Raw genomic sequence first — 10697 nt, forward strand, 5'->3', positions numbered from 1 at the left:
GGAGAAGGCAACAAAAAGCTGCAAAGTAAGTGGTACAAACAAGGAAGAGCTGGAAGAAAACGAGAGTTAGACTTACCGGTAACTCTGTTTCTAGGAGTCGTCCAGGACAGCACTAGAGAGATAGGCTCCACCTCCAGAGGCAGGAAACACAATCCAGATCTTTAAAGGGCGGTCTCCGTCCCTTCCCCTTCAGTCTTGTAAACGAGAACTTCCCCGGAAACGGCTTCTGTAACGACAAAAACACTTGTCCAGCATTATAACAGCATATAGGGAGGGAATCCATGCTGTCCTGGACGACTCCTAGAAACAGAGTTACCGGTAAGTCTAACTCTCGTTTTCTCTAGTCGTCTGTCCAGGACAGCACTAGAGAGGATCAACGAGAACTTACCAGATTAGGGGGGGACTACCGCTTGAAGGACCTTTCTCCCAAACGCCTGGTCTTGCGCTGAGATAAGGTCCAATCTGTAATGCTTCATAAACGTCGAGTAGCTTGACCAAGTTGCTGCTCGACAAATTTGTTCTGGTGTTGCTCCAGCTCGCTCTGCCCATGAGGTCGATAGCGCCCGTGTGGAGTGAGCCATGGGGGAAAAAGGACATTCCATTTTCATTCCTTTGTAGGCTTCTACAATAGCTTGTTTGATCCACCTTGCAATTGTATTTTTTGAAGCTTGTGACCCCAATTTTTTACCCGCATGTAAAACAAATAATGCATCTGATTTTCTAATGTTTCTTGACATCTCCAGATATTGTAAGACACAGGCTCTCACATCCAGTTGGCTGAACTCAACCTTCTTAGGATTAGTGGGAGACCCACAGAACGAAGGCAAAACAATTTCCTGTGTTCTGTGGAATTTTGTCACTACTTTGGGTAAAAACCCAGGGTCCGTGCGCAACACCAGCCTATCCTCAAAAATTTGTAAAAACGGCTCTTTCACCGAAAGTGCCTGAAGCTCGCTAATGCGTCTGGCTGTGGAAATAGCCACTAGGAACACCGTTTTAAGCGTGATCCATCTCAAGGAAGGTTCTTCTTCCAGAGACTTTTTTACCCATCCCTGTAACACAATTGACAGGTCCCATTTGGGTAAAATTTTGAAAGGAACAGGTTTAATCCTGGTCAACCCCTTAAAGAACCTGCTAACTAGCGGGTCTATCGCCAGAGGTTGATCCAAAAAAAACAGACAGGGCCGTAATTTGTACCTTTAAAAGGTACTAATGGCCAGCCCCTTATCCACACCGTCTTGTAAAAATTCCAAGACTGTCGGGATACTTATAGACACCTTTTTAGTGTCCAACCATGAACAAAAAACTTTCCAGTATTTAACATAAATTGCTTGGGTTACCTTCTTCCTACTAGCAAGAAGTGTTTTAATTACCCTATCTGAGAGTCCCTTAGACTTCAAGAGACTTTCTTCAGACGCCAGGCCGATAACTTTAGGGTCTGTAGTTCTTGTAGCAGAACTGGACCCTGAGACAGCAGATCCTCCCTCTCGGGCAGTATGAGGGGAGGTTCGTCTGTCAGGCCCAGCAGCACCGAGAACCATGGTCTCTTCGGCCAGTACGGAACCACTAGTATCAATGTGGTCTGTTCCTGCAAAAATTTCCTCAGGACTAGAGGAATTAACTTGAATGGGGGAAAGGCGTAGCAAATGTGAAAAGCCCAGCTTTGTGCCAAAGCGTCTATCCCTTTTGCCCCTGCCTCCCTCTCTAGGGAAAAGTATACTGGGACCTGGGTGTTCGCTTTCCTGGCGAACAAGTCCACTTCCGGAAGACCCCATTTGCGCACTAACATCTGGAAAATCTCCCTGTTTAGTGACCATTCTGATTCGTACACCCGGTGTCGACTCAGAAAGTCCGCCAGGTGGTTGTCCACCCCTTTTAGATGGACCGCTGAAAGCGATTTTAGGTTTTCTTCTGCCCAATGCATGATCGTACTTGTTAGCTTGATCAAGGACGGGCATCTTGTTCCTCCCTGCTTGTTTAGGTAGGAAATCGTCACTATACTGTCCGAGAGGACCTGTACATGGTGGTCCTTCAGATCCCTGGCGAACACCCTTAAGGCTTCCCAGACTGCCTGCAACTCCCTCCAATTGGCTGACCTCTGGGACTGTGTCTTCCCCCAGCATCCTTGGGCTACCTTCGACCCCAAGTGGGCCCCCCAGCCCCAAGCACTGGCATCCGTGGTGATGCGAACAGACACTGGAGGAGACCACCAAAGACCCCGTACTAGGTTCTCTTCTCTCTTCCACCACCAAAGAGACCTTTTGGTCTTTGAGGATAGATGGATAGTCCTGTCCAGGGACTCTTGTGTCCCGTCCCAGCTGCCCAGAATATTGGCCTGGAGACACCTGAAATGAGCTCTTGCCCAAGGAACTGCAGGGATTGTTGCCACCAATAGGCCCAACCCTGCCATAGCTGACCTGATGGAAATTGTCTGATTGGACTGCAGGAAGGTTACCATGTCTTTCAACTTTATCACTTTTTCCTCCGTGAGGAAGACTTTCTGTGACACTGAATCCACCAGAAAACCTAGATACTGTAAGACCTGTGTTGGTATCAGGTGTGACTTCTCTTGGTTTATCAACCACCCCAACCTTTTTAGACAAGAGATAGCTACCCTCAGATCTCCCTGCAGTTGAAGCTTTGAGGGGGCAAAGAATAAAAGGTCGTCCAAGTACGGTATGACAGCGATCCCTTTCAGTCTTAGGGGAGCCAATGCCTCTGCCAGGACCTTGGTGAAAATCCTGGGGGAAGAAGACAGACCGAAAGGCAGAGCCCTGAATTGGAGGTATCGAATCTGACTTCCCCAAAGAATCGCTATCCTCAAATACTTTTGAGAGTCTTCTCGAATCGGGATGTGAAGATACGCGTCCCTTAGGTCGAGAGAGGCCATGAAACAATTTGGAGGGAGTACTGATCTCACTGTAAAAATTGTTTCCATCCGGAATTTCCTGTAAGTTACCCACTTGTTCAGTAACTTCAGATTCAAGATCAACCGGAATTTGCCTGACGGTTTCTTTACTACAAACACGTGTGAATAGAAACCCTGATTTATTTCCTGTGGCGGAACTGGCACTAGAACCCTCTGATCTATTAAATCGCCAATTTGCGACAGCAAAGCTGACGCTTTCTGGGGGTCTTTGGGAGGTTTGGTCAGACACATCCTTGCAGGTGGGACGTGTGTGAACTGTATTTTGTAACCCTCCCTGATGATCCTCCGGATAAAAGGACTTGGAGTAGTGTATTCCCACTGTGGGAGGAACTGCCCCAGTCTCCCCCCCACAGGAACCACGTCACTGGGATTTAGTGGTTTTTTTAGAAGAGGAAAAGAGATTGCTTTTCTGTTTTCCTCCCATCCACTGTTTCTTAGGGGTTGACTCCTTAGAGGTCTGTCCTTGTGACTGTCCCTGTCTTTGAGGACGAAAAAAGCGTTTGCCTGTAGTCTTCTTAGGTTTGACAGGAAAAGCCTTTTTCTTGTCTGCAGTACGGTCCAGGACTTTCTCAAGATCCTGTCCGAACAGAAGGTCTCCCTCAAAGGGGATGCCACATAACCTCACTTTTGAGGCTGAGTCTCCCGACCAAGACTTCAGCCAAAGTGCCCTACGTGATGAATTTACGAGGGCAGCGGTCCTGGCTGACAATTTAACAGACTCCGCAGAGGCATCTGCTATATAGCCTGCTGCTTTATGTAGCATAGGAAGGGAATCCAGAATTTCCTTTCTGGAGGTCCCCCCTTCCAAGTGGCCCTGTAATTGTTCCAGCCAGACCTCCAAGTTGCGAGCCACTATTGTCGTGGCCATTGCAGGTTTTAAGTTATTCATGGTTACTTCCCATGACCTCTTTAACAGTACTTCCATCCTTTTATCCATGGGTTCCTTTAGAACACCCATGTCCTCAAAGGCGAGATCTGTTGACTTTGCACACTGGGAAAAAGCTGCGTCTACCTTGGGCACTTTATTCCAAACACAAGAGGGGTCCTCGCTGAAGGGGAATCTCCGCTTCATGCTTTTAGGAAAAAATAACTTTTTCTCTGGTTCCTCCCACTCTTTTTTGATTGAGTCTATCAGTGTGCTATGAACCGGAAAGACCCTAACTGAATCAGTTTTAAGGGTCTGATACATCCGGTCATGCAAGGACAGGGAGACTGGCTCCTCTCTGATTTCGAGCGTCTCATAAATTACCCCCAGTAAGGCATCAACCTCCTCGAGTGAGAGCCTGTATTTGGGAGAGCTTGACCCTTGAACAGGAACATCTCTGGATGATGCCGCCTCACTTAGGCCATCCAGAGAATCAAGTTCCTCCTCCTCTGATTCGTCACCTATAACTGGGGTGGAAGCAGAGGGGACTGCGGCTGGTTTTGGGGTTTCAAGGTTCGCTAACATTGCTTTGATGGACTCCATTTCTTTCTGTACTCCAGAAATCAAATCCTTACAAGCTCCCGTAGCTTCCTTATAGACCAATTTGTCTATGCATGGTTTACAAAGGGGCTTAGACCATCCTTCTTTTAATTTAGCCATACATGAAGGACATCTCTTCTTCCCCCCTGACCTCTCTGGTTCTTTGGGCAGAGCCTAAGGCAAGAGAAGGAGAGAAGAAGGAAGGGAAAAAACAAACAAGCCAACGTCAGCGCAACCTTTAGCAAAATAGGATGCCTTCACCAAACACCTATGTGCACCCCACCAACCGCTAACAGGATTCGCAAGACTCTTTAGTCCGGATCCTGTTTTGAGAGAGAGAGGGAGGGAGGAAAAATACACCTGGACCATTTCAAAATGCCTTTGCATTGATTAGTCCATTACTCCCCCCCCCCCCCTCTCTCCCAGCCCTGTAGGTACAAGACACCTCTGTGTTTGCCTACCTGAGCTGGTTCGGCTCCACTGCCACTCTCCACTGCATCCATTTCGTTCAGAGCACGCCTGAAGGCTTCCCCTCGTAACGGTGATGAAGCGATGCAGCACGAACGCTTGAAGCACGCGCTTAACCGCCTGGAGGTTTTCCTTCGTAATGGCGATAAAGCGATGCAGTGCGAACGCCTCGTGGCTGCGGCTTTTTATAATAGCCGCCAAGGTCCCGAACGTCCACGCTCGCCGCGCGACCCGGAACCGGTAGTGGATTGCCGGAAGTCCTCTATCCTCCTCCTGTGATGCACAGGCCGGAACTCGAAGCCTGTGCCCGCCCCCCGCCTGACTTCGCGCCAATTTAGAACCTATTGTCAGGCGGGGAAACGAACGCCCTCCCCGGGCTTCAGAAGGAGAACGCCGGTTCGAAGCTGCAGTCAACCCGACCGGAGGACTTCAAAAACGTCCGTTTACCAACAGGTAATCCGAACTCCTTCCCCGTCTCTTATGGGCTATCCCACCGTCAGGGGAAGGGGAGCTCCTGATCCAGCCTCCTCCTCCGGTGGAGGAAACACAAAGACTGAAGGGGAAGGGACGGAGACCGCCCTTTAAAGATCTGGTTTGTGTTTCCTGCCTCTGGAGGTGGAGCCTATCTCTCTAGTGCTGTCCTGGACAGACGACTAGAGAAAAAATTGCAACTAATTAGGTTAATTGGCAACAGGTTGGTGACATGATTGGGTATAAAATGAGCATCTTAGAGAGTCAGAATGTCTCAGAAGGAGAGGCGTAACTAGAAACTTCAGGGCCCCCCCAGTGCAAGAAACCATGAAGAGTCCCCCTGACCCCCCCCCCCCCTTTCCCTCTGAGCCCAGGGCCCTTTATTACAGTCCCGCAGCGGGCCCCCTTCCTGCTGTCTCGGGTAGGAATGCCACCGTTTCTTCAAGCTAAACCCAAACATTAAGTGGCACACAGTAAATTTGTTTTGGTAGTATACACGATACATATATTTTGTGATTAATAGAGGTGCACTGAATGGAAATTTTGGTGCTAAAACCGAAAATAACAGTTTAAAAAAAAAAAAAAAAAAATAAAAAAAATATATAATTATATATATAATTTTTTTACAGAATTGTTTTCAACTTTCAACTTTTTAATTAATATCATAAATTTCAATGAATATGACTTCATTATCGGCTCCTTTGGTGCAAGAAAAACTCAAGAAAAATGCATCCCTTTAAAATTCTATATATGTCTTCACACTGGAACGTTGCGCTTCCATTATGGGGTTGGAAATCTTACATGCTGCATGTTTCGTCAGTTAAAAAAAATAAAAAATAAAATAAAAAAATAAATAAATAAAAACACACCTCCCCGTTGAAATTTATTGAAAAGGCAGCAAGAATGCATCAATAACACACCTGTGTTATGTTTTTGATACAGTTTTTGAGTCACGTGACCTATGAAAGACACACCATAAGCACAGTAATGCCCCCTACACACGATCCGAATATCGTACGACCAATCTCACGACCGTTTTCGGTTAATAATTGCAAGTAGAAATTGAATAGCTAAATAAAGTCATTAGGCTCCATTCACACCTAGGCGATATGAATCACAGGCGGAATTGCTGCAATTCCAAATCACGGAAAGTGCTTTGCGATGCCATTACTTCTTAACGGCACCCCGATGCGCGTTGTCATTTATCGCAGCAAAATCGCACCGCGATTGGGGTGCCATTAAGAAGTAATGGCATCGAAATTGCGGCCTGAATCATGGCCTGCGATTCAAATCGCCTAGGTGTGACTGGAAACTAAAATTACAGCAAAATCGCGTGCGGTTTGTTAAATCGCCACCTTTTTCTTTATCGGCGAAATGCTGAAAATACAATTTTCGGCTGCCGAAATCTAGGGATTAACCCCCAACAATGGTGTCAGTGGGCGCAATAATAACCCCCAGCATTGGCGTCAGTGGACGCAATAATAACCCCCCCCAGCATTGGTGTCAGTGGACGCAATAATAACCCCCCCAGCATTGGTGTCAGTGGACGCAATAAATAACCCCCCCAGCATTGCTGTCAGTGGACGCAATAATAACCCCCCCAGCATTGCTGCCAGTGGACGCAATAATAACCCCCCAGCATTGGTGCCAGTGGACGCAATAATAACCCCCCAGCATTGGGGTCAGTGGACGCAATAATAACCCCCCAGCATTGGGGTCAGTGGACGCAATAATAACCCCCCAGCATTGGTGCCAGTGGACGCAATAATAACCCCCCAGCATTGGTGTCAGTGGACGCAATAATAACCCCCCAGCATTGGTGTCAGTGGACGCAATAATAACCCCCCAGCATTGGTGTCAGTGGACGCAATAATAACCCCCAGCATTGGCGTCAGTGGACGCAATAATAACCCCCCCAGCATTGGCGTCAGTGGACGCAATAATAACCCCCCCAGCATTGGTGTCAGTGGACGCAATAATAACACCCAGCATTGGTGTCATTAGATGCAATAACCCCCAGCATTGGTGTCAGTGGACGCAATAATAACCCCCAGCATTGGTGTCAGTGGACGCAATAATAACCCCCAGCATTGGCGTCAGTGGACGCAATAATAACCCCCCAGCATTGGCGTCAGTGGATGCAATAATAACCCCCCTGCATTGGTGTCAGTGGACGCAATAATAACCCCCCCAGCATTGGCGTCAGTGGACGCAATAATAACCCCCCCAGCATTGGTGTCAGTGGACGCAATAATAACACCCAGCATTGGTGTCATTAGATGCAATAACCCCCAGCATTGGCGTCATTAGATGCAATAACCCCCAGAATTGGTGTCATTAGATGCAATAACCCCCAGCATTGGTGTCATTAGATGCAATAACCCCCAGCATTGGTGTCATTAGATGCAATAACCCCCAGCATTGGTGTCAGTGGACGCAATAATAACCCCCCAGCATTGGTGTCAGTGGACGCAATAATAACCCCCCAGCATTGGTGTCAGTGGACGCAATAATAACCCCCAGCATTGGCGTCAGTGGACGCAATAATAACCCCCCCAGCATTGGTGTCAGTGGACGCAATAATAACCCCCCCAGCATTGGTGTCATTAGATGCAATAACCCCCAGCATTGGTGTCAGTGGACGCAATAATAACCCCCAGCATTGGTGTCAGTGGACGCAATAATAACCCCCAGCATTGGCGTCAGTGGACGCAATAATAACCCCCCCAGCATTGGTGTCAGTGGATGCAATAATAACCCCCCCAGCATTGGTGTCAGTGGACGCAATAATAACCCCCCCAGCATTGGTGTCAGTGGACGCAATAATAACCCCCCAGCATTGGTGTCAGTGGACGCAATAATAACCCCCCAGCATTGGTGCCAGTGGACGCAATAATAACCCCCCAGCATTGGTGCCAGTGGACGCAATAATAACCCCCAGCATTGGCGTCAGTGGACGCAATAATAACCCCCCCAGCATTGGTGTCAGTGGATGCAATAATAACCCCCCCAGCATTGGTGTCAGTGGACGCAATAATAACCCCCCCAGCATTGGTGTCAGTGGACGCAATAATAACCCCCCAGCATTGGTGTCAGTGGACGCAATAATAACCCCCCAGCATTGGTGCCAGTGGACGCAATAATAACCCCCCAGCATTGGTGTCAGTGGACGCAATAATAACCCCCCAGCATTGGGGTCAGTGGATGCAATAATAACCCCCCAGCATTGGTGCCAGTGGACGCAATAACCCCCAGCATTGGTGTCATTAGATGCAATAACCCCCAGCATTGGTGTCATTAGATGCAATAACCCCCAGCATTGGTGTCAGTGGATGCAATAATAACCCCCAGCATTGGTGTCACTTCACCAGAAGCCTTTCAACAATTGGATCTCCATTATATTTGAGGGGCCGGTCCTCATCGGAGCGGCCCCGTCAAAAAGTACCCGAGCTCAGCCACTTAATCTCGCACAGCCACTTAATCTCGCACACATATCCACTGTTGTTTCAGGACAGCGATAAGCACAACCTCCATATACAGCAAAAATGGTCTACTGACCTCCAAGTGGAAGTTTCTGAAATTGACTGGGATCATATTTATAGATGTGCCCATAAAGGTTCGGTTAACGCCAACACACACAAGAGACTGCCTTTAAAATAGCTTCCAGGTGGTACCTCACGCCCCACAAACTTCACATAATTAACCCCTCCATCTCCCAGAAGTGTTGGAGATGCAACACGGCAATTGGAACATTTTTGCATATTTGGTGGTCATGCCCTGCCATACAAACATATTGGTCGGAAGTACACAAAACGATAGAAGAAGTCACGACCTATCACTTAGAGTACACCCCGGCCCAATTCTTGCTGCATCACTCAAACCATTCCTACCTTAAGTCTCTAGCCATGCACATGGTCAATGCAGCTAGAACATGCATTCCACGGAAGTGGCGCTCCCCTGACCCCCCCCTACTCCGGGACTGGTTTCATTGCATTAACAATGTAATGACTATGGAAGACCTGATCCACCAGGCCAATGATACTCCTGCAAAGTTCACAACTACATGGGCCTGTTGGATTCACTTTCAGACCTCTGATACGTATAAACGCCTTATGCAGACCTGACTGCAAGGACTGGGGCACAGACCTCTTCCATAGAAATTTAACCCCTTAAAATGAAATCATTTATCATGTCACAGTATATAACCTCTTAGACTCCCTGGATTCGGATATCTACAAAACCCCTTCTATATTTCGCTAAATTTTCGTGTTGATTTGTTATACCCATACTTTCCAATAGCTATTCACATAAGTCGTCGTTTTCCTCTGTCTATACTCATAACAATTGATATGCCTTGGCAGGGATGTCCATTTCGCACAAAACACCCTCAGAGACTCGATAAAACACCTCTGATACACAGGTAGCGAGTTAGCTACCTTCTAATTGCCACACGATACATTTTCTTTTGCTAGTGCTCCCCTTTATGGTTGCGCATAGCATCCTGTTGTCTACTATTATATCCTGTTTTTTTTTTCTCTCCTTGTTTGTATCAAGGCGCCTGCGTTCGCCTATATGTTTTAACAAATGTCATTGAACTTTTGAATTCTATTGATTATGCACTGTCTGAACTTCCTGTATTGTTGTATGCATCTTCAATAAAATGTTTTTGACAAAAAAAAAAAAGTACCCGAGCTCAGGGGCGGAGTCACGTGTTTTGGTCGCAACAGAAAACACACGCAATGCTCTTTCTTTTTTCTTTTTTTTCTTAGTAACCGCGGCTTTCCATTGGATAAATGCAATTTTAAAAAAAAAAAAAACATCTCACACGCGATACGTGTACAAATATGTGCAAAAGCCAAAAAAAAAAAAAACTAAATCAAAGCTGCCAATCAGAAGCCTCAATTCTTGATGCCATAGCAGTTCTACTGTAACCCATAGCAACCAGAGCTGAGCTGCCTCCCCCCTCCAGTCCTCTCACCATGAATGTGCCCTCACTGGTCCCCTGGATGTCACCGGCCCGGTGCGGCTCCTCGTCTCCTAGCAACCGATAACAACTCGAGCCAGGTCTCTCTTCCTGTCCAGGCCGCGGCCGCACTGCATTTCGGGAGAACAGCCGGGCCGGTGAATCACTACTATTGGTGAAAACTTTAAAGACACTAGAGGTTCATTTACTTATACCAACTTGTCTGCTTTGTCATCGCCATTTTGTTGCCGTCCCCCCTTAGGATTATACAGCGCTGGTATTCGACAAAATGGCCGCCGCGGGAACTTTATTGAAGACACGACAGATGACAGAACTTTCTCTAGGAATAGAAATCTTTTACTCAGCTTTTCTCGGCAACAGGTAAAGGGGGCGGTGTTATC

The 10697-nt window shown here is 47.4% G+C and overlaps 1 protein-coding gene across 1 annotated transcript in view; it reads right to left on the minus strand.

Annotated features, from left to right (window-relative positions):
- Positions 1-10451, minus strand: part of IQCB1 (IQ motif containing B1) — a 59049-nt gene extending 48598 nt beyond the window's left edge. Inside the window, exon 1 of the mRNA XM_077449716.1 lies at positions 10312-10451. The gene's annotated coding sequence lies outside the window, so the exon portion shown is untranslated. The remainder of the gene's footprint in view (positions 1-10311) is intronic.
- Positions 10452-10697: the final 246 nt, after the last annotated feature.

The sequence above is a fragment of the Lithobates pipiens genome, unplaced genomic scaffold, assembly GCF_037356315.1.
Source record: "Lithobates pipiens isolate NorthernLeopardFrog02 unplaced genomic scaffold, aLitPip1_a1.2 Scaffold_22, whole genome shotgun sequence".
Lineage (NCBI taxonomy): Eukaryota > Metazoa > Chordata > Amphibia > Anura > Ranidae > Lithobates > Lithobates pipiens.